The 24662-nt window shown below is 36.5% G+C and overlaps 1 long non-coding RNA gene across 1 annotated transcript; it reads right to left on the bottom strand.

Moving 5' to 3' along the window:
* Nucleotides 1-20086: 20086 nt before the first annotated feature.
* On the bottom strand, nt 20087-24005 carry LOC112765431 (uncharacterized). Its single transcript, XR_003183775.3, has 4 exons — nt 23114-24005; nt 22930-23040; nt 22703-22817; nt 20087-20287 (listed from the first exon to the last, which is right to left on the bottom strand). It is a non-coding gene; the product is annotated as an uncharacterized lncRNA (long non-coding RNA).
* Nucleotides 24006-24662: the final 657 nt, after the last annotated feature.

The following is a 24662-nucleotide window of genomic DNA, read 5'->3' as shown; positions in this document are numbered from 1 at the left end:
CTCTACGTCAGAGTGTAGAGAAGTCTCTGTGAGATAACCTGTGTAAAATAAAAAAATAAAAATACTAAAAAAATTTTCAAAAATAATAACTGAAATAAAAAAATTCAAAAATTAAAAAAAAAATAAACAGAAAAATTAAAATAAAATCAACTGGGTAACACCAAACTTAATTTCAAAAAATAAAAAAAATATTATTGCTATTTGTTTATTAAATATATTTTTTTAATTAAATTAAAGACAAAAATAAAACAAAACTAATAGAATATATTAAAAAAATTTATGGAAGAAAAAAAATGAAAAAAAAATGAAAATAAAATAAAAATGCAATAAAATAAAAATAAAAAATAACAACGGACTAAAAAAACAAACAAAATAGGAGGGGGGAAAACGAAAGAAAACAGGGAAAACTTTTTTTTTTAAATAATAAAAAAAAAGAGAAAGAAAACGAAAACAGGGGAGAAGGAAGCTAACGAAAGAACAAAGAAAGGAAAAAAAAATTTTTTTTACGGGAATTAAACAGAAATAAAAAATAAAAATTAATAATAACAAAATAAAACTAATTAAAATCAAAACGCTTAATCTAAGCAATCAAACAACTAATAGTTGTTAATTACAGTCAATCCCCGGCAACGGCGCCAAAAACTTGGTGCGGAATTTCTAACCACAAATTAACCGGCAAGTGCACAGGGTCGTACCAAGTAATACCTTACGTAAGTAAGGGTCGATCCCACGAGGATTGATGGATTAAGCAACAATAGCGTTTGATAGGATTAGTTAGACGAACAGAAAAGAGTGTTGAATATTTAAAGAGCATTAAATAGAAGACAGGGAAATGATTAATTTGGGAATAAAATATGGAGAAACAGTTAAGGCTTCAGAGTTATCTATTTTCTGGATTGACTTTTCTTATTAACTATTTTAATCATGCAAGATTTAATTCATGGCAAACTATTTGTGACTAGACCCTAATTCCTTAGACCTTCCTAGTCTCCTCTAAAATTCATCAACTGCCAATTCCTTAGTCACTTAATTCCAATTAGAGGATGATGATCAAAATCCAGTTTATATGCCACAAGAATCCTAATTATCCAAAAATAAGGGGATTATATGTCACGTATCCCGTTAAATACAAACAATTAGAAATTCAGGATAATATGTTTTCAAGCTATTGTTCAAGTAAAGAGCTTTTCCAAGTTATACAAGAACTCAATTAGAACATGGGTCATATTTCCGTTCCACCCAAATTCATAAAATAAAGAACGAAAACAATTATTGAAAAATAAATCAAAACATAAATTAAAATAGAAAAATAATAGTATCAATCCATACAATAGACAGAGCTCCTAACCTTAACAGTGGAGGATTAGTTGCTCATGGAATATGGAATGTAAATTGTATGGAATAATGTTGTGGAATGTTGTCTTGGAACCACCCTATTGGGATCCCTTTTATAACTAATCCTAATAAATTTAAAATCTAATTTCTAAATTTAAAATTAAAATAATATCTTTTCCTAGAATTAAAATTTGAATTTAAATTTGAATTAATTAACAAGTCTTTAACTGATGGGTGGGGACCACTTGATTTGTCCATTCTGCAGATCGCTCATGTGACGCGTCCGCGTCGTCAACGCGTTCGCGTCATTTGTGCAGATTCCAGTCCACGCATTCGCGTCAGGCACGCGATCGCATCATTGCGATTCCCTCCATTCCGCGCGGTCGCGTGAGCCATGCGTCCGCGTCGGTATTCGCTGGTCATCTCCATGGTTTCTTCTCTTTCTCTGCAGAAACTTCATCAAATCCATCCGAATGCTACCTAAAATAAATAAAATTGCACAAAAACTCAAAATAGCATCCATAGTGGCTAAAATATAATTAATTCTTAATTAAACTCAACAAATTACATGCAAATTCACTAGGAAAAGATAGAAAAGATGCTCACGCATCACATATCCATCGAAGACAGCCAAACAATAGATAAGACTTATATAATCACTAAAGGTACATTTCTCACATCAATATTCATATATAACAATTCTAAATCATAAAGTTTAGTTTTCTGAAAAGTCCCTACCTCGACAAACTGAAACTCAAAAACCAAATGCATCAAGAAAACCTTTTCTCTCAGGCCAAAGTCAACGGTAGCCGAAATCTCAGCTCCGGTTGCTTTCTCAATAGCAGAAACAGCCTTAATCGCAACATGCAAACTCGGTTTCTGATTCCTAAAGGCATTAATATCGTGTAAATCTTAAAACACATAACGGAAAACTAATGGTGAGGATTCCGAGATAAAGACACTTACTGGAAAAAAAGAATTACGCAGTAGCCACTCCGAACTTATTCGACAGCAGCTCTGACAGTGGCCAGAAGCTCCAGTGGATCAGCAACAACCTCAATTTCGACATGCAAACCCATAAAATTAATCTTACAACACCCATACATCAAATTCTTAATCACATATAACCAGAATGATTACAATAAGAGCTTCAGAGCGCGAGCAACTTACAGTGAAAAAAAGAATGAAGAAAGTGGAGCAGCAGCTCCAACGGCAACCGCCGGTAGCGGCGACGGAGACAACTTTACAGACGGCGACGCGGTTCGGCGATGGGTCAGGCGCGCGTCTCCTCACTTGCGGCTGAGCTCCTATGCGATTCTGTCTCCTCACGTGCGTCCTTCTCTCTTGACAGAACAGTGACAGCGAGGGATTTCACGGCAAGGGCGACGATGGCGACATGAACCTCGCGAAGACGACGATAGAAGCGATGGCAGTGGTGGCTTCGCGGTGAACTAACGCAGTCTCCCTCACTCCTCGCGGTTCTACTTCGACGGTAGCTCCAAGGTGGACCGGCGGCGACAGTGATAAACCACTATTTTATGGTTTATCTTATGCTTAATTGAGTGGATTTTATCAACTCTTTACCCACTTATTCATACTATTTGCATGGTTTTACGTTTTCCTTCCTGATTTTGTGCTATGATTGAAAACATGCTTCTTTGATATTATATTTGCTTATTATTAATCCTCTCTTATTACCATTAGATGCCTTGATATGTGTGTTAAGTGCTTTCAGAGATTATAGGGCAGGAATGGCTTGGAGGATGGAAAAGAAGCATGCAAAAGTGGAAGGAATACAAGAAGTTGGAGAAACTGCTAAGCTGTCCAGCCTGACCTCTTCGCACTCAAATGGCTATAACTTTAGCTATAGAAGTCCAAACGACGCGGTTCTAGTTGCGTTGGAAAGATAACGTCCGGGGCTTCGATTTGATATATAATATGCCATAGTTGCCCTGACGCTAGGTGACGCGACTGCGTGCTCCATGAGGCCGCGTCGCAGTGACGAAAATCAGCGTGTTTGAATTCGCAACCAGCGAATTCTGGGCTGTTTCTGACCTAGTTTGCGGCCCAGAAAACACATATTAGAGGCTATAAAGTGGGGGAATGCATCCATTCAAAAAAAGAAGCTTTCACATTCACAATTTTAGGAGTAGATGTAGTTTTTAGAGAGAGAGGTTCTCTCCTCTCTCTTAGGATTAGGATTATGATTTCTCTTAGTTTTAGGAGTGACTCTCGATCCCAGGTTCAATGTTCTTTTTATTTATTTTCTCAATTTAATTTATGAACATCTATGCCATATTTAATTTCTTTTGTTAATGCAATTCGAGGTATTTTCAGATTTAATTTTGCTTTGCTTTATTTACATGAATGCTTTTAATTTAATCTAGATATTTTTCTCCCTTTTGGCTTTGGTCAAGTGATTGGTAGTACTTGAGTTATAAAACTCAGCAAGTGATTGAAATTGGCAGATTCTGCTTGAGTTAGGATTGCTCTAACACTAGTCTTTCCACAGGAGTTGACTAGGACTTGAGAATCAAGCAAATCAGTCCACTTAACCTTCTTTTGTTTAATAAAGGCTGACCAAGTGAGATTAAAACCCAATTCTCTTCACACCTGATAAGGATAACTAGGATAGAAATTCCAATTCTTATACCTTACCAAGAGATTTTATTATTATTATTTTATTTTACTTGTCATATAACATATTCCCCCCTTACTTCTAAAACTCCTAATATACAAGACTCATAACCAATAATAAGAACATACCTCCCTGCAATTCTTTGAGAAGACGACCCGAGGTTTAAATCGTAGTTGTCAGAACCGAACCGATCAAGTCACTGGGTCACTGGGTCATTGGTTCAACCGGTGGGTCACTGGTTGAACCGGTTGACTCGATACTATGCAAATAAAAAATAAAAATAGTCAAAAACCTAAAATTAAATTTTGAAAAAAATATATTTTTACTAACATTTTAAAAACAATTAAGTCGAATTCTATAAATAACTAATACAAAAATAGATATATAATTAGTTCATACTACTATATAGTATCTTAATTAGACACAATAAGAATAACAATCTATGAATTATATTCGAAGAATAATTTTAAGGTCTAAATATTTTTGTATAATTAAATAATTATATAAATTAATTTTTTTCTCAGAATAAATAATTTTTATTTTATTTTTATATTCATTATTACTTTTTATTTTAAAATTAATTAATTTGTACTTCAATTAAAAAATAATTAATTTAAAAAATATTGAGTTAAGTATTTCCATGTATATGTATATATATGTATTAGTTATAAAGAATTAAAATATATATTATAAAAAGCATTAGTAATACTAAAGAAATGGGATATTGCAGGGGTTGCCAACTTGGTCTGTAATTCAGGAGTTCCAAGTTCGACTCTTACTCCCTGCAATGCATTTTTCCAAATTTCAAACCCGCATGCTGACGTCATCGGTACGCAGGTTGATCGGTTCGGTTCTGGTCCGTGTCGGTTTTGACCGGTTTTAGCCGGTTTGAGCGGTTCGTACCGGTTCATTTCCTTAAGCGGTCAATATACCGAACCGGACCGGTACAAGGTCCGGTTCACCGGTTTTCCAGTCGAATCGGCCGGTCCGGTCTGGTTTTTACAACTATGGTTTAAATACTCGGTTATCAATTTAAAAAGGGGTTTGTTACTTGTGACAACCAAAACGTTTGTACGAAGGGATTTTTTTTGGTTTAGAGACTATATCTACAACGCGACTGTTTTTATAAAATTCTTTACTGGCAAAAATCCTCTCGTCAAAATGGCGCCGTTGCCGGGGAATTACAAACGTGTGTCTTATTATTGGTTATTGTAAATATTTACTTTTTGATCTGTTTTTATTTTTATTTTTATTTTTTTACTTTTTTGTAAATTAAGAGGTTATTGATTTTTATTTTAAAATTTTTATCTTATCTTATCTTATTTCAAAAATTAAATTTCAAAATTCAAATTTAAATTATTTTCAAAATTCAAATTTAAAAATTTTCAAATTTCAAAATTTAAAATTCAAATTTCAAAATTTAATTTTCAAATTCAAAATTTAAATAACCTTTTAATTTCAATTTGTTTTTATTTTTGTTTTTAATTTTTATTTGCTACTATGAACTCTCACCCCTTTGGCTATGAGTCTGGTTACAATAATGTTGCAGAAAGAAGAAATTACAATGAGAACAGGCATCAAGGTTGGAACAATCAAAGATGGGAGGAGCCACAAGGATTTGATCAACCCTCATGGCAACAACCACCTCCAATGGTCTATCAACAACCACCACCATATGCCTATAAACCCTCTCCTTAACACAGCTTTGAACCACCATACTCACAAGCCACCTACAACCATTCACCTCCATATGACCCTAACCCGTATCCACCATACCAACCACCCTATGAACTAAATGAACTCTCCTATCCACCCCAAACCTCCATGGAGAAAGCACTTGCCGATCTAAACTCTACTATACAAGCTCTCTTCGCCCAAATTGGACCACCAAATACCTTCAACAATTAACCCTCAAGCTCTAGTGCACTTCCTTGTCAACCACAGAATGATCTCTCCATCCCATCACCACCATCCATGGAAGAGCACCCACATCCATCAATCCAAGAGCAACATGATCTCAATGATGCTATTGACATGGAACAAGACAGAAGGGATCATCTTCGTGAATCTATACTTCATAAGGAGCTAGAGGAGGCCCTAAAGGTGAAGGTAGTAAAAACCCTTGAAGTCGAAGGAGTGGTTGAAGAATTAGTGAAGGAAGAATCAAGGGATCATCTCAAGGAAGCAGCGGATCGATTTCATGCAACTCTATATCAACTAAATCAAGCGATAAGTCAATTAGGTTCCCGACGCTCGGACACTCAAAATGCTCCCATGGCTTCATGTGGGCAATCTAATGAAGAACGTAGCATGAAGGAGATATTAGAAACTCCAGTGGACAGTACGGAGCATGACTTTGTACTAGAACAAGTGGAGGAAGCTGTAATTATTGAAGAGGAAGAAGTGGTTGAAGACTTAGGAGATGCAGAACCTCCATGGGAAAGTCCATTCATAGAACCCCCTTTCAAGATGTTTGAAATTGATGCTGAGGAGGGTGTACAACCTCCAAGGCATATCACAGTTGAAGACTTGGAAGAGGTTGATCAAGAGATGGAGATTCAAGAAGAAGAAGCACAACCTCCCATGCCTTTGGAAAGCAATGAAGAGGAGATTAAATTGGAAGAAAGCTACCAAGAGGAAGAGGGTGAAATTGAAGAAGCTTGCAAAGAGGTGGTAATTATCAGAGAAGAGCACAAGGGAGTGGAGCTTGCAATTTCATTAAAAATGCCTCCCCCTAAGTTGCCATCATCCTTCACAACATTCAAGTGGGTAAAATTCATATCCCTTAGCTTTCTAATCCCACTTGAATATGGGTTACTGGAGACGGATGGTCAACTTAGAGCTCTTTGTGGTATTAAGAGTAAGAGGAAGATGGTCAGTGGTAAGAACTGTCCTGCAAGGTTCATTATGGTTGGAAGCTTTAAGTTTAAACGCAAAGGTTGGTGTAAAGCTCAACTGAATGGGTCTAGGAAGTTGGTTGGCCGCTTTAGTGAGAATTCTGATTGCTTGCTACCCGGACGGAATCATGATGATCAACAAGAAGACGGGTGTAAAAGCAAGATTTGGGATCCAAGAATCTGCTCTGACAGTTGTCACCCCGGGAGCCTAAGAATCTGTTTGAAGCTTCTTAAGGGCTTTACATGCCTAGTTTGGGACCCCGGAGGTTACTGGAAGTACAAACACTGGTGGAGATTTTTGGATGAATTCAAGCACAAGCCACCATAACAGGAAGATCACCAAATGTCCAACTTAAGGACTTTAACTAAAAGTGCTAGGTGGGAGACAACCCACCATGGTATGATCATTCCTTTTTCATTTTTAGTTAGTTTTATTTGTTTTCGTGTTTTATTTTATTTTATTATATTGAACCTGGAGTTTTGCATCACATTCATATTAACACTGCATTTTTCATGCATAAAAAAAAAAGAGAAGCACGCACGTGACGTGGCAGCGTTGCTGACGCGTCCGCGTCATGTGGGAAAAATGGCTCCCACGCGACCGCGTCACTCACGCGGCCGCGTGACCTGGAAATCGACGTACAAAGGGTGCACGACCGAAAGTTGTGCGAGAGTGGTGCTGGACTAGTGCTGATCGCACATGCCTTACCACGCGGACGCATGGCTCACGCGTCCGCGTCATATCCCCATGATGGCCACTCACGCGATCGCGTCGACCACGCGACCGTGTCACCCTGGATTTTGGCAATACCAAGTTTCGAATAGAGAGTTGTGCGACCGCGAGGCTGCACTCGCGCCACTAGCACAAATCAAGTCACGCGATCGCGTGCCCCACGCGTCCGCGTTGCCTGACCTTATTGCGCACCACGCGACCGCGTCACCCACGCAACCGCGTCGCCAGCGTCACACAACCTATCCAGATTAGTGCCAATTTTCTTATCTTTTCTTCTCTAATCCTAATTTCTTCTATCTTTTCTTCTTTCTTCTTTCTTTCTTACTTTATTTCTTTCCCTTCTCATTCTTCTTATCTTTTATTTTATTTTATTTATTTGCATACTTTCATTCATTACATATTTTTATTTTTCTAAATTTATTATTTACCATTGGTGTTCAAATGTTCTTATTCAACTGTTACATCTTTTCTGGTATTTTCTTGGTGCTTAATGACTTGTTTAATTCTGATTGAGTAATATTATTTAAATCAATGCCAATCTTTTATATCTGTATTACTTTTGCATTGACATGAATTTATATTATCTCTCCTTCCCCACTCTCTTCCCCATTGTTGTACATTTTGTACCACTGGCATGCCATGGCTTCTATTGTTTTCTCACTTGCATGTTGTAGCTACCATGTAATTGAGACCCTTATTATTTGGCATTAATCCACACATACTGTATTTATTTTCCTATCTTTATTTCTGGGTTACTCTTCTTCCCTTTTTCTTTTAGGATGGCCACCCGGAAGAGAACCGGAAGACGTTTACATGGGGAGACAGGCAAGTCAATCTGCACAATCTATAGAAAAAAGCATCAGTTGAAGCCACCCACTTGCACATCTTAGCATGCACCGAGGACGGTGCAATCTTTAAGTGTGGGGAGGTCGATACCGATCTCTATGGGTTAGTACCTTTTTGTTTCAACACCAATGTTTAAATTTTCTTTGTTAAATTAGTTATTGCATTTGCATATTTGTTTAATTTTATGCATTTAGTTACTACTTGGTTAAAGTAATAAAATTCTTTTAAGACCCTATCTTTGAAAATTTTCACTAATTTAAATTGAACAAATTTTTTGTTAAACTTGTTTGAAGTTGTATGTGGAACATGGTTTTTGAGCCAAAGAACACACAACCTGTGAGATTTTGAGCTTATTTATATGGTTACATTATTTAACCATAAATATTTTATTCTTGTGTGTTTTCTTCTCTATAATTGCAATCTTTGCTTTGTTCCATTCTATATGTCCATTATTTAGTATATTTATATGCTTGCACATGATTGAGGCCATTGTTTGATTTTAGCTCACTTATCCCAAATAAGCCTACCCTTTAAATCACCCTTGTCAGCCACTTTGAGCCTTTTTAATCCCCATTTGTTCTATATTTTACCACATCACTAGCCTTAAGCAGAAAACAAATTAATTATCCCAATTGAATCTTTGGTTAGCTTAAGATAGAGATTGTGTATCAAATAAGTGTGGGAAAATTGTGGGAACATGGGTTGATAAGGGAATGTATCATGTTTTTAATTTATTTGAATATGAAAAATTTGGGAACCTACTCATGAAAAACCAAAATAGAAAAATAATGAAAAATCCATGTGCATTGATAAGTTATGTTTGCTTTTATGATTCAAAAAAAAAGAGAAAAGAAAAGAAAACAAGAAAAAGAAAAAAAATATATAATATAAATAAATAAATAAGGGGACAAAATTACCCCAATGTTGAGTTAATGAAAAAATCAATGCACATGTGATAAATTAAAAAGAAAAAGTTGATACATGAGTATGTGATGTAAAAGTGGGAATCTTGGGTAGCTAGGCATGAATTAGAATTATATAGAGTATATGTATGTTAGGTGAAAGTTTAGGTTAATTAAAGATTCATATTATAGCTCACTTGGCCATACATATATCCTTACCTTTACCTTAGCCCCATTACAACCTTGAAAAGACCTCATGATGTTTGCATTGGTACATTAAATAATGTTGATTGGTTAGATGAAGAACAAAGTTTAGAAAGCATAATTAGAGAAGAGTAGAGTGATTGACCCTAGACACTTGAGAGTTAGAGTGATATACACTACTAGTAAGGGTTCAGTGCTAAATTCTATGTTCCCTGCTTTCATGAGCTATCTTCTTACAAGTTTACTTATACCTTATTTTGTATGATTTGAATTAGTGGAATCTGATTTATATTTGTCTTGGAAAATTTATTTATTTTTAACCAAGTAGGTAGAAACATTTTGTATGTAGTTGCATTCATATAGATAGGTTGCATTTCATACATTCTACCATTCCTCTTCATCTTTTTAGCTTCTCTTGAGCTTAGCATGAGGACATGCTAGTGTTTAAGTGTGGGAAGGTTGATAAACCACTATTTTATGGTTTATCTTGTGCTTAATTGAGTGGATTTTATCAACTCTTTACCCACTTATTCATACTATTTGCATGGTTTTACGTTTTCCTTCCTGATTTTATGCTATGATTGAAAACATGCTTCTTTGATCTTATATTTGCTTATTATTAATCCTCTCTTATTACCATTAGATGCCTTGATATGTGTGTTAAGTGTTTTCAGAGATTATAGGGCAGGAATGGCTTGGAGGATGGAAAAGAAGCATGCAAAAGTGGAAGGAATACAAGAAGTTGGAGAAACTGCTAAGCTGTCCAGCCTGACCTCTTCGCACTCAAACGGCTATAACTTTAGCTACAGAGGTCCAAACGATGCGGTTCTAGTTGCATTGGAAAGCTAACGTCCGGGGCTTCAATTTGATATTTAATATGCCATAGTTGCTCTGACGCTAGGTGACGCGACTGCGTGCTTCATTTGGCCGCGTCGCAGTGACAAAAATCAGCGTGTTTGAATTCGCAACCAGCGAATTCTAGGCTGTTTCTGACCCAGTTTGCGGCCCAGAAAACACAGATTAGAGGCTATAAAGTGGGAGAATACATCCATTCAAAAAAAGAAGCTTTCACATTCACAATTTTAGGAGTAGATGTAGTTTTTAGAGAGAGAGGTTCTCTCCTCTCTCTTAGGATTAGGATTAGGATTTCTCTTAGTTTTAGGAGTGACTCTCGATCCCAGGTTCAATGTTCTTTTTATTTATTTTCTCAATTTAATTTATGAACATCTATGCCAGATTTAATTTCTTTTGTTAATGCAATTTGAGGTATTTTCAGATTTAATTTTGCTTTGCTTTATTTACATGAATGCTTTTAATTTAATCTAGATATTTTTCTCCCTTTTGGCTTTGGTCAAGTGATTGGTAGTACTTGAGTTATCAAACTTAGCAAGTGATTGAAATTGACAGATTCTGCTTGATCTAGGATTGCTCTAACACTAGTCTCTCCACAGGAGTTGACTAGGATTTGAGAATCAAGCAAATCAGTCCACTTAACCTTCCTTTGTTTATTAAAGGCTGACCAAGTGAGATTAAAACCCAATTCTCTTCACACCTGATAAGAATAACTAGGATAGGAATTCCAATTCTTATACCTTGCCAAGAGATTTTATTATTATTATTTTATTTTACTTGTCATATAACATATTCCCCCTTACTTCTAAAACCCCTAATTTACAAGACTCATAACCAATAATAAGAACATACCTCCCTGCAATTCCTTGAGAAGACGACCCGAGGTTTAAATACTTGGTTATCAATTTAAAAAGCGATTTGTTACTTGTGACAACCAAAACGTTTGTACGAAGGGATTTTTGTTGGTTTAGAGACTATATCTACAGCGCAACTGTTTTTATAAAATTCTTTACTGGCAAAAATCCTCTCGTCAGACAGCAAACTGGGTGGTGACGTAGTCAGCTCCCTCTCCCCTCCTCTCCTTCTTCTCCGCAGCCCCCTCCCCTTTTCCCTTCCTTCTTTCTTCTTTTTAAGCTGCTGTTGTGTTAGGTTTGTATGTTTAGTGGGTGTGTGCGTGTGTGACCATGAGTGAGGGGGGGTGAGAGAGTGAGTGTAAGTGTGTTAGGGTTTTGGGGTGGTGTGGGTTAGTTTAGGTATTTTTATTAAAAATAGGGGTAGTAGTGTAATTTTATAAAATAATTAAAAAATAGAATAATAATTAAAAACCAAATTAAATATAAAATATCAATCTTTAAAATACTGATGAGCGGATATTTTATACCCTTTTTAGTATCATTTTCTTAGTGTTTTCAGTTACATTTTATTAAGTTTTAGTAGGTTTTAATGCAAAATTTACCTTTTGGATGCTACTTTGAATTTTTGTGTTTTTATTATGATTTTAGGTGATTTTTGGGTGAAAATGGAAAATTTTGGCAAAGCCTTGTTTAGAGACGAAGAAAGCATAGCAGATGCTGCCAAATCCTGACCTCTGTGCATTCCAATGAGCATATCTTGAGTTAAAGAGGTCCAATTGATGCACTCTCAATGACGTTGAAAAGCTAACTTCTAGAGCTTTCCAGCAATATATAATAGTCTATGCTCTATACTTCTCTTCCAGGAACACGGCCCAAAACGGGCATTGAACACCCAACTTACTCCCTCTATGGAGTTCAACGCCCAAGAAGCACTGGCCTACCAAGTTGAATGCCCAAACTGGCGTTCAACGCCAGCCAGGGAGCAGGGACCAAAGTTGAACGCCCAAAACCTGAGTTAAACACCAGACATCAGCCCAAACACTCACCAAGTGGGCCCCAAAGTGAATTTTAGCACTTCTTAGCTTATTTTATTTTCTTTTTGTAATTTTTAATTAAGAACTATAAATAAGGGACTTCCTTTCTCTTGAGGATCATGCCTCCTAGGAGGGGAGAAGCACAGACATATTACTTTGCACCTTCTTTATAAAGCATGAGCAGCTAAACCTCTTGTGTTAAGGATAGGAGCTCTACTCATTCCTATGAATTAATATTATTACTTCTTCTGCTTTAATACATGTTTGATTCCATTCTATGTTGTATTTTCGTTCTTCATCTTTATGAATCTGGGGTGGAACAAGAGTATGACCCCTTATTCTACATGAGCTCTTGCGAAGCCTTAGCCGGATAGTATTGAGCTATAGCTTGAGAGTACATCACAGGTCCAAGAGAGTATCTGGCTAATTGGGATACGTGCCATGAAATCTCGTTAGTCATGGGTAATTGAGATTTCTGTGGCGTTAAGGCTAGAATACAGAGCATCATTCTCCGATCCGGAAGATCTGACCTTGTTTGTGGTGTTTTGAGTAGGATCACCAGAGATTGAATTGCGCAAGCTTCACCCTCGTTCAGATTAGATGACCATTAGTACCGGCGTGTGATCTGGATCAGAGAAGATTAATGACCACTAGCCCTGGCTTTAATCACTTAACTGATTCTCCATCATTGTTTCTACACCAATTCAATATTGTTTTCTTTATTGTTTTATTTTATGTGGCTACAACAACAATTACCTTTTCTATTTGCCTGACTAAGATTTGCAAGATAATCACAGCTTGCTCAATCCAATAATCCTCGTGGGATCGACCCTCACTCACCTGAGGTATTACTTAGACGACCTGGTACACTTGCCAATTCAGTTGTGCGAGTTCTAATTTCGCGCACCAAATACCTTTTAATTACCAATCTGTAAATTATTTTCAGTTAAATACTAATTTGATAAAAATTAGAGATAAATAAATTAATTCTCCTTTATTTATAAAATAAGGTTAAAAATCTAAATAATTATAAGAATTCTAAATAATAAATAAGAATTTACTCAACTTATATATAAAAATCTCTAAAAATATAATCTTAAATAAATATAATAGATTATAAATAATTTATTAATAACTTTTCAAAATTTAGGGTCTTACCTCCTATCCCACTTATAAAAATTTTTCCCTCAAAAATTCAAGTAATATATAAGATAATACATAGTCTTAGTACTCTACTTTTAAATACTTTTTAGAAAAGTAAGAAATCTTAGCATATATATACAAATGTTCAAATACTAGATAACCATAAGATTTAAATATAAGGGTAAAGTATGGTGTAAGACAGAAGATACAAGAATGCTTGATGCAAAAAGGTTATATGGTTTCAAGACTTTACAAAAATTGGAAAACACAACAGGGTGCAAGTTTTGCAAGATAGGCGTTCACAAAGCAAAGTGGTAGTTAATGTGGCAAAAAGGCTACAAAGCGGCTGGTATTAAGACAACGGATATAACGTTCGATCACAGATATCGTACCAACTTTAGAACTTCAACTTTCGAACACTATCAATCACTTACAACCCCATAACCGGTCACAAGCCTAACACCCGCAAACTCTTTTGCAAGGAACAAAAATTCCACAACTTCTCCTAAGGTTGCACACTTACCGTTTCACCTTTCATATCCACAAACCACATCTTAAAGAACCCACGCATCGCATTACTATACCTAAAGGTCGCACGTGACACTAAAACATTCTTAAGTTTACTCAGAAGGGTACTAAACCTTTGAAAAGGACAAGCGACAAAGACAATATCCGCAAGAACTGGAAAGAAAATCACTTTGGCAGCCTCAAAAATGACCCCGAATCAAAGAAGTCCGATAGGAACGATAAAAGGAAAAGCAGTGCAGTAGTTTGAACAAAATTAAGCCGAGTCAAAGAAGAGCAAGGTTTACAGAAGAAGAATGTCTAAAACTGAAGACAAAGCTTACAAGACTCAACAACAGGACTAAGAATACATTCGAATACACTGCCCATAAAGAATGAAAAACTTTTTCAAAAAACTATTTCCCATTTTCAAAGAAAAGGTGCGCAATAAAAATTTTGTAAAAGAATAACAAAATTTTAAATGTGGCATTACTTTAATACAATTTCATGTTGAAATAGATTATGTAGAGTTTTAAAACAAAATGAACACTAATTTGGCTAAAAGCAAATTATTTTCTCAAATATTTAGAAAGATAGTTAGGTGCACAACTTAACTAAAAGTAGGCATATAACTCGAAAAGAAATCAAAGGTTTGTTAAAAAATTCTCAAAAGTTCATATTTTAAATAAACATGTATAAAAGTTATAGCAAGGATAGAAGAAGTTAAACTTTATTTAAAAAAGAAAATTCGAGATAAAAATTTTGTAAACACACTTTCAGCAAAATAGGATTCCACGTACGCGAACACCCTTCCGTGTATGCATGGGCGTTAAAATACCCATCTCACGTACGCATGCCACCTACGCGTACACGAGTATACGAATGAGAAAGTCTGGTCCGCATCGAGTGCCAACTACCGCGTACGCGAGTGCCTAAAAAATTTCATCTTCGCATACGCGCGCCAGAGCTGCGTATGCATGATAAGATTTTTAGAGCTTCATATAAAGAAGTGCATGAAAAATTTAAAACAACTTTATTGAAATCTAAGGAATGGTTTCAATTACAATCAAGCAACAGAAAAATTTAATTTGAAATTTCTTCAAAGAGGATTCAAAACTTTTTCAAAGTGGTTCAAAAGAAAACTCCGAAAGTATACTTGGAAGTTACCACCTCACAAGAATATTCAAGGGATTAAGATGCACTTAAAAGGAAATCAACCCATATGAGAAAGGATCTTTAAATCAAGGGAATTCAAACAAAAATTCAATAGGTATGGAATATCAAACAAGTTTTCAATTGACCCAAAGGAATACAAAACGTGCAAGGAAAGACAACTCAATCACTAGAAAAATTCTCAAGAAAGAACCTTTGACTAAAGAAAAAAAATAAGAGGACAAACTGTGCATTACATGGAAGTAAATTCACTCTGACTCGGATGAGTATGAGATTCACAAGAGAAGGAAAACTAAGACTAATAATGACGTTCACAAAAGTAAGAGTAATTAAAAATAGAATCAAATATGACATTCATAGAAATGAAAAATTTAAGAAGGGAATTGTTCCGTTCATAAGAAGAAAGATATGAGTCCAACGTCTTCAAAAGAAAAACAAATGCATAAATAATGTATTATGCTAACCCAAATTCAATAAAAAAAAAAGTTTAGGTGAAGTTTGTCAAACGGAGATCAACAGGAATAAAAGCGAAAATCCTTTCTTTTAATAATTTTTGAAAAATAACTAAGTACATAGTCAAGTAAAGATATGCAAAAGAACTGTAGTAAGATTATTAGAAAATCAAGTTGTATTTTTAAAATAAGTATATTTTCATAAACCAGTAAAAGAACTGGCGAGGTATTGGGAGTAGATAATTTTTAAACTGTATAAGGAATTTTCAAAGTTTTATATAGAAAAGTGTATATCGAATCAAAAGCGATTCTATAAAAAATTGAAAGATGGTTGTAAATGCAGTTACATAAAAGAAGAACTGAATCACAATTTTTTAAAAAGGTACTCGGAAAAAGAACTTCAAAAGACACACTGCATCATAACAAGTTCAAAGTTATATTGAAAAATACGTGAATCAAGAAGAACAGTTTAAACAAAAGAAAACAGATAAACCAAGGATTTTAGGCAGACATATGCAATTAGAATCAAACGAGAATGCATATGTACAGAGGAACAGGGTTGAAACAATCAAACTACTTTTCAAAAGAAAATAGCAATTAAGGACTCCAAAGTAAACTATGAGAGAACAAATCACATGATATCAGCAGAAAATCAAGACACCTAATTGAGTAACTTCGAGAAATAGTTTCTAATGTTCCCAAAACCCGCAATTTATGTTATCTATAACTCGCATATCGTCTATGATAACCCATTAGTGCTTCCATATACATAATCCACTAGTTTTAAGTCGGCCAAACTTAATACCAGGATTTATGCAATGCAAGATTAATGGCATTAATCAATAGACCATCATGTTCATAAAGCTCTAATTCTTGTTATCCGAACAAGACCTACTACATGAAAAACGCTCAGAGTATGCAATTGAAGCATAGGCGGTCCATTCCTCAGGCTCTACAAAAAAAACTGCTCTGATACCATAATGTAACACCCTAACTATCAAAATATCACGCTTTCGGCTGCGCCACTCTGATAGCTCGGGTATTACGACGACTCTTAAAATACCTTATACTAAAATATGAGCCTGTTTAAACTCTGAGACCATATTTTTCAAAGACCATTTTCTTGAAAACATAAATCCATTCTTACAATACAAATTACAATACTTACAAAGAATATATATATATATATATATATATATATATATATATATATATATATATATATATATATATATATATATATATATATACTTTACAAGCATTTCGTATCAAAATCATATCCCTCTTATAGAACTTGCAAAGTTAAAGGCGAGAAAAACATAAATAATAAAACAATACAAAAATATTGTGTAAACAGAAAAGTAATAAGCTCTTCCGAACTTTGTCGTCCACATCCTGAAAAAGGAAAGACCTGTAGGGGAGTGAGAACATCGTCCTCGCAGGTTCTCACTATAGGGTTAGAGAATTGCTATAATAAGATACGTAAAAGTAAAACTGTTTTTAAAGTACAGTGATTAATAGCCGTCTTATATATCTTTTCAAAACTAAGGATTTATATTAAAAAATCTGAAATCCATTTTAAAAGAGAAATCCGTTAATTTTTCAAAAATCCAAAACCTTTTCCTTTGTATCAATTATTAAAAGTTTTTTCTAGATAATATGAATGACCAAGCTGTTCCAAGCATAGGTTCATTGTCTATGCTGAACCAATTTGATTTTTCATACTTTACTAAACCAAAAACATAAAACCACTCACGGCCCTCGGCCCATCATATAATCAATCACAGCCCTAGGCCCAAACAAATCAATCAACAGCCAAATCACCACAATCCAACCATTTTCAGTCACAAACACAAGTAAGAAGGTTCAAACACAAACAAGCAGTTACATCAAGTAGAGTAATTAGCAGTTAAACATAATTATTCACATAGACAAACCAATTACAATATGCACACCCAAAAATGTCACATAGATGCATATGATGAATGCTTACCCTATGACTAATGAGTCTCATCTGTCGGTTATCAAGCCAACCTGATAAGTCCGGCTGCTATACCCTGAACTGTCCCCTGTCACGCATCCCTAAGAGTCTATGCATAGCTTTTTCTTATATATAAAATTTGCTCAATGGGTTTATCCTTTCCGGAAATTTATACGTGCTCGGTCACCCTTACGATGTAGGGTCAACAGAGTATCAAGTCTCAACCTGGAACACGTGGTGACAAGTCCCGGTACTTTACCCAAAACTCGTATCTCAGATAAAAGAAGTGCAAAAGCCTCATTGTCATTCATATTCATTCATAATCATCATTTTCGCACTTCCTTAACAATCCATATCAAGTCAAATCATCATTCATACCATATATCACTTTTTCTCAAATCACTTTACTTTGAAACCAAAATCAAATTCATCTCTGTCTAAATTTTAAAATCTTCATTTCTCAAATTATTTCAAACTCATAAGCCACTTTTCTCAAAAGTAAATTTCCTTTTCAAAACCAAGCCACTTTCCACAACATCCTTTCAAAACTCCCAAACTACTCAGAAACTATTGCAAATTAAAAACCTCTTCTGAAAGATTCAAAAATCATTCATCCTAGAACATGATTTGGTAATAAAATTCCTCAGCAGAGTCTCAAGACTTTAGGGGAGAATAATCTAACTCATTTCCTCAGATTCATTGAAAATCTCTAAAACCTTAACTTCTTGATTTGAATAAATAAAAATAGAATTTAAGTCAAACCAAGTCGTGTAATCAATTACTCCGAACAAATTTTCAAAAACCATCTCTTTTACTTAAACCAAAACTAACTCCAATTACATGATTAAATCTGAAGCGTTTCCAACTGCTCAGAAATTGTTTTAGTTTTGCAAATTCATAATTTAAAGAATACCTTAAACTTTTTCTGAAACGTAAAATGAAACTTGTCAATCAAAGTTCAAGTTCTTTCAAAGTCACTGAAACTCCTTCAATTGAAATTCTTAAGTCAAATTCAAAAACATAAACCCTTTTTCACATTTAAAACATCCTTAAAACATAAGTTTCTTTGAAATGACTTGCTCCCAAAAGAGATATAATATTTTTCTTAAGAAATAGGGCTAAATCATAATTCTCATTTCAATAACTCATTTTAAAACATAGTTCATCACTTTCTTAAATAATTCAAGTAAAATAGTAAAAGTCTTAAACTCATAATTTTCCAAATAACATTTTAATAAAATCTCGAATTTTATAGGAATTTCGGCAGCATCTCCCTTAAAACTTAGACTTTGCCACCCTTCCTGGTCCCAACCAAACCATTCCGCAACCCTCTCCAACGGGTTCAAAACCAAATTAGTTCAAAATCAAGCTGATTTCAAAAGTGCATATTATTTTTGTATTTCAAGAAAACCAATTCAAACTCATTTTCAAAACTTTAAAGAAACACTTCAAGAATCGTCTGTTTAACAAAACCAAACAATAATCCAGTCAAACAAACATTCATATCCATCCAAGACAACCATACAATACATAAGACTTATATAATCACTAAAGGTACATTTCTCACATCAATATCCATATATAACAATTCTAAATTATAAAGTTTAGTTTTCTAAAAAGCCCCTACCTCGATAACGCGAAACCCAAAAACCAAACGAGTCAAGGAAACCTTTTCTCTCAGCCTGAAGTCAACGACAACTGAAACCTCAGCTCCACTTGTTTTCTCAATAGCAGAAACAACCTTAATCGCGACATGCAAACTCGGTTTCTAATTCCTAAAAACATTAATATCACAGAAACATTAAAACACATAACGGAAAACTAATGGCGAGGATTCCGAGTTAGAGACACTTACTGGAATAAAAGAACGACACAGTAGCCACTCCGAACTTATCCGGCAGCAGCTCTGACAGTTGTCAGAAGCTCCGGTGGTTTAGCAACAACCTCAATTTTGACATGCAAACCTATAAAATTAATCCTACAACTTCCATATATCAAAATCCTTAATCATAGATAACCAGAACGATTACAGTAAGAGCTTCAGAGCGTAAGCAACTTACTGTGAAAAAAAGAATGACGGAAGTGGAGCAGCAGCTCCGACGGCAACCTCCGGCAGCGGCAACGGAGACAGCTTCACGGATGGCGACGCAGTTCGGCGAAGGATCAGGTGCGCATCTCCTCACTCGCGGCTGAGCTTCTACGCAGTTCTGTCTCCTCTCACGCGCGTCCTTCTCTCTTGACAGAACAGCGGCGGCGACGGCTTCACGGTGAGGGTGACGACGGCGACATAAACCTCGCGAAGACGACGACAGATGCGAGGGCAGTGGCGGCTTCGCGGTGAATTGACGCAGTCTCCCTCTGTAACACCCTAACTACCAAAGCTCACACTTCCGGCTGCGCGACTCTGATAGTTCGGATATTACGACGACTTTTATATTATTTAATACTAAAATATGAGCCTGTTTAAAACTTTAAATCGCAATACCGCTCCCAAAAATACTTTCGTTCGATAACGTACATCCATAAATACCATACAACTTACAACAACTCATAAAGAGTACATCCATATATATACATAAATATATATAATTAACTTTACAAGCATTAACCAATACAATTCTTATCCCTCTTACAGATTATATCAAGATAAAGGCGAGGGTACAATAAACCATAACTAAAACAATACAGAGCATCACAACAACAATTAAATAAGCTCTTCGTAACTTCTGCGCCCATATCCTGAAAGGGGAAAAATGTAGGGGGGTGAGAACATCATCCTCGAAAGGGTTCTCAGTAGAGGGTTTTTGGGAATTACTGTAATAGGATACATGAAGATAACCGCACCAGTGATTAATAACTGTCTTATGCCTCTTTTCAAAAACAACAGTTTTCAATAAGGTAAAGTCGGAAATCTTTTCTGAAAGAGGAACCGTTCAATTCTCAAAAACACCAAAAGCCTTTCAAAAAGGTTTATCTATGCTAAACCAAAATAGCCTTTCATATTTTTTTCCAAATCAGAAACACAAAACTGAAACCAACCATCGGTCCATCTCAATCCAACCACGGCCCTAGGCCCAAACAATCCAACCATCAACCAAATCACCACAATCCAACAGAGTCCCAATTGCAAACACAGACAGGAAGTTCAAGCACAAACAAACAGTTACAGCAAGTAGAACAATTAGCAGTTAATCACAAAGGCAAACCAAGTACAATATGCACACCCAAACAATGTCACATAGATGCATATGATGCATGCCTGTCCCTAGTGGCTGATGATATCATCTGTCGGTTATATAGCCAACCCGACACGTCCTGGTAGCTAACCATGGACAGAAACACCCCTCGCGGAGCAAGTAGGTTTGAGCTACAACCCCATTGCTACTACCCGCTCAACCCAGAGCCAGTGGAACAACCACTACTGCGGCTACTACCCAGGCGGGTGTTTAACAGCTCAACCTGGAGCGAGTGGAATCACCACTACTACCGCTACTACCCAGGCGTCACAATCTCTGACCTGGAGCAAGTGGGACAAACCACAACCCTTGCTACTGCCCAGGCATTTCAAGCATATATTCATTCAGTCCCAACCATGGATCAACATCCATCTCAGCCATCCGGCTTAAATTCATAATTCATAGTCAGCCATACGGCCCATAACTCATTCGGCAATCAGCCATAAATCAATATCATACACAGCCATTCCGGCTCACGGTTCAATCCAAAACCAGCCAATATTCATAATCATACATAGCCATTCCGGCCCATAACAAAACAGCACTTCCACACTCAACATCATCAAATTCATAAAACAGGCATTTAAGCCATAAATCACTTTTCTCAAGTCATTTCACTTTGAAATCAAATTTCAACTCTTTTCAGCCTTGGCTTTAAAGATCTCATTTCTCAAATCATCTCAGGCTCACAAGCCACTTTTACTCAAAGTGAGTTCCCTCTTTAAAACAAAGCCACTCTCGGCATTCTCTTTCCGAAACTTCCAAAACCATGGCAAGTTAAGGATTTATTTCAAAGTATCCAAAATCACCCACCCAGCGGTGGAATTTCATAACAAAAGTTTTTCGGCAGAGTCCCAAGTCTTTAGGGGAAGGTCAACTTACATCAATTCCTTAAAATTCATTGAAACTCTTAAAATCATAGATTCTCGGTTCAAGTAAATAAAATTGAATTTATTATGAAACCGAACCATACAAAATCACAAGTTCCAACCCGGTCCAAAAATCAACTCATTTGAAATGGAACCGGTTCATTTAAATCAAACCGCTTTCAGATTTCTTTTTGGAACCCATTTTTCCAACTCTTCCAAAATGTCTCAAACTTGATTACTCAATCAAAAGTCTAGGTTCCTTTAAAAATAACTAAAAGCTCCTTTTTATATTGAAATCAATATTAGAGCATCATTATTTTCTTCAGTGATTCAAACGGTAAAAATAGTTCAGTTCTAAATAAGTCGAACTCAACGTATAAGGTTCATCAAATAAATTAAGCTGGAAAGCATAAATATCCTCTTAATAAATCAAATAATACAATTTCTCAAATCCAAACCTTTTAAATAACCTTTCAAACAAGACTAAGATTTTATAAAAATTTCGGCAGCACCTCCCCTAAAACTTGGACTTTTGCCACCCGGTTCGGGTCCCAACTAAACCGTTCCTCATTCCTTTTCAACAACACAAAATCAGAAATCAATTCAAATCAAGCTAAATCCAACAATCGCCTCAGTGGCGTATCTCAAGGATACTATTTCAAAATCAACTCAATATCAATCGATTTAACTCATTTCCAAAGCTTTAAAGAATCGATTCAGCAATAAATCATTTGTCCGAAACCAAGTCAATTAAAGTAAACCAGGCTGAATTCAAAAGTGTTCTATCTTTCACATCATCCAAATAATTGACTCAATTCAAACCAATCCTCAACGGATTAAACTCATTTCAAATCTTTAAAGAATCAACTTCCAAGGATTACATTTCACAAAGCCGCACAACAATTCAGCCAAACAAACATTCATAATCATTCGATATAATCAAATTATACATAAGGCCGATACAATCACCAAATACACATTTTCTCACAACAGTATCCATATGTAATAATTCCAACACATAAAGCATAGTTTTTGGAAAGCGCCCCTACCTCAAAACGCAATTCCATAATCCAAACGCCTCATCAAGTCCATTTCCGCCTCAACCCGAACTGACGGCAACCAAAACCTCAGCTCCCAGCCACTTTCGCAATAACCATCGCAACACTATTCACAACATATAATAATCAGGACTCAACCCCACGTTGTCAAAACTCATATTCCTTAACCGAACACCACAGAATACTAACGCGTGGCTTTCCGAAACATAAATACTTACCGAAACTAAGAAAGGACGGCTGAACCGAAACAGCGGCGTTCCCCGGGCCGGCTCGGCAACAGCCCGGCAGCCACCTCAAGCGGCAGCGGCGACAAATTCTGATCACGACATCTGAAACCAACACGTAGCGACTATAGTATTCCCGGAATTAAAAAAGGACAGAAACCACAATTAAAACCCTTACCGACAACCTTTTCTGGCGACAGCAGCAGGGTCTCAAGCGACAGAGGCTCAGTCCGGAGCTCCGGCAGAGATCCCGGAAGTCACATGACCATCCCCAGCAGTCAGAATCACAGAGATGCAGCTCCCTTATCCGGCAGCGACACCGGCGGCGACCTGAGCCCTTTTCTGATGGCGGCAGCGACAACCGGCGTCCTCAGTGACGATGGAGGCACAGCGGCGGCGCTCCTCCTCCGACACGGCTTGACGGCGACCCTGTGACAGCTGACCGCGGCGGGTCTGGCAGCACAGGCGGAGATTGGGCAGAGCGACTTCCCACCTTCGCAGTCCTCTCTTTCTCACCTCAGTCCTGATTCGCAGCAGAGGTGGCCTCTCGGACAGCGGCGGCGGTCTTCCCAGCGACAGTGGCGGTGCGAAAGTCCCGAGCAACGCGGCGGCAGCAAGCTTTGATCACGGCAAGGGACGACGCCGTTCTCCTTCTCCATTTTCGCCCAGCTCACTTCCTCAAGGCTCGCCTCGATCTCTCTCTCTCCTCCCTCTGTCCTTCGCGCGATTCTGGAGGCAGCGTCACGGGTCGGCGGCGACGAGGACTGGACGCGATCTGAGCACGGCGCCGAGATGACCGACGACCGCGCGGCTCATCCCCTCCCTGGATCGCAACTCTGCTCCATCTCTCCCTTTCTGCTTCTATTGCTTTCCATTCATGGAAAGAGAGATAGAAAACTGTGTTGTGGCTAGGATAGGGCTGCGCAGCTGCTGGGTTGTGGGGGAAGCTGTGTGTGTGTGTGTCTGCTTGGGAAAGAGAGGTTGCAGCTGCTGAGGGGAAAAAGAAAGGTGGCGGCTGCTGGGTATAGGATTAGGGTTTCATTTTTGAAACTTAGGGTTAGGGTTACTTTTGTAATTTCAAATAAAAGTAGGGGTAATATAGTAATTAGGAACAAATTTTAACCCAACAAAATTAGTGTATAAAAATACTATTTGCTCATCAATTTTATAAATTATTTTCCATAAAATGCCCAAATCAAAATAATTAGAAATAATATAATTAAACCCTTTATTTTCCAAAGTAACAGTATTAATATTTAAAATATTAATTATTTAATCCGAATCATATAAAAATCCTTATTATTTCACAACTACCAACTTTATAATATAATTATAGAAAATAATCCAATAATTATCAAATTGGATAATAAATCATAACCTGTCTCAAGTTCAATAAATCAAAACTTGCCTTAATTATCCTTAATAAAATAATCTCTGAAATTAAGGTTATAAATAACTATATGATTTGAGACTTGATCATAATAAGACTTTTCAAAGTTCTGGGTCTTACACCCTCACTCCTTGCGGTTCTGCTTCAACGGTGGCTCCAAGGTGGACCAGCGGCAATAGCAAGCTGGGCGGTGGTGTGGTCAACTCCCCCTCTCCTCCTCTCCTTCTTCTTCGCGGCCCCCTCCCTTTTTCCCATTTCTTCTTACTTTTCTTCCTTCTTTCTTCTTTCTAAGCTACTGTTGTGTTAGGTTTGTGTGTTTAGTGGGTGTGTGCGTGTG

Source organism: Arachis hypogaea, chromosome 17 (assembly GCF_003086295.3).
Source record: "Arachis hypogaea cultivar Tifrunner chromosome 17, arahy.Tifrunner.gnm2.J5K5, whole genome shotgun sequence".
Lineage (NCBI taxonomy): Eukaryota > Viridiplantae > Streptophyta > Magnoliopsida > Fabales > Fabaceae > Arachis > Arachis hypogaea.
Note: the sequence above shows the minus strand (reverse complement) of the source record. Positions and strands in the feature narration are given on the sequence as shown.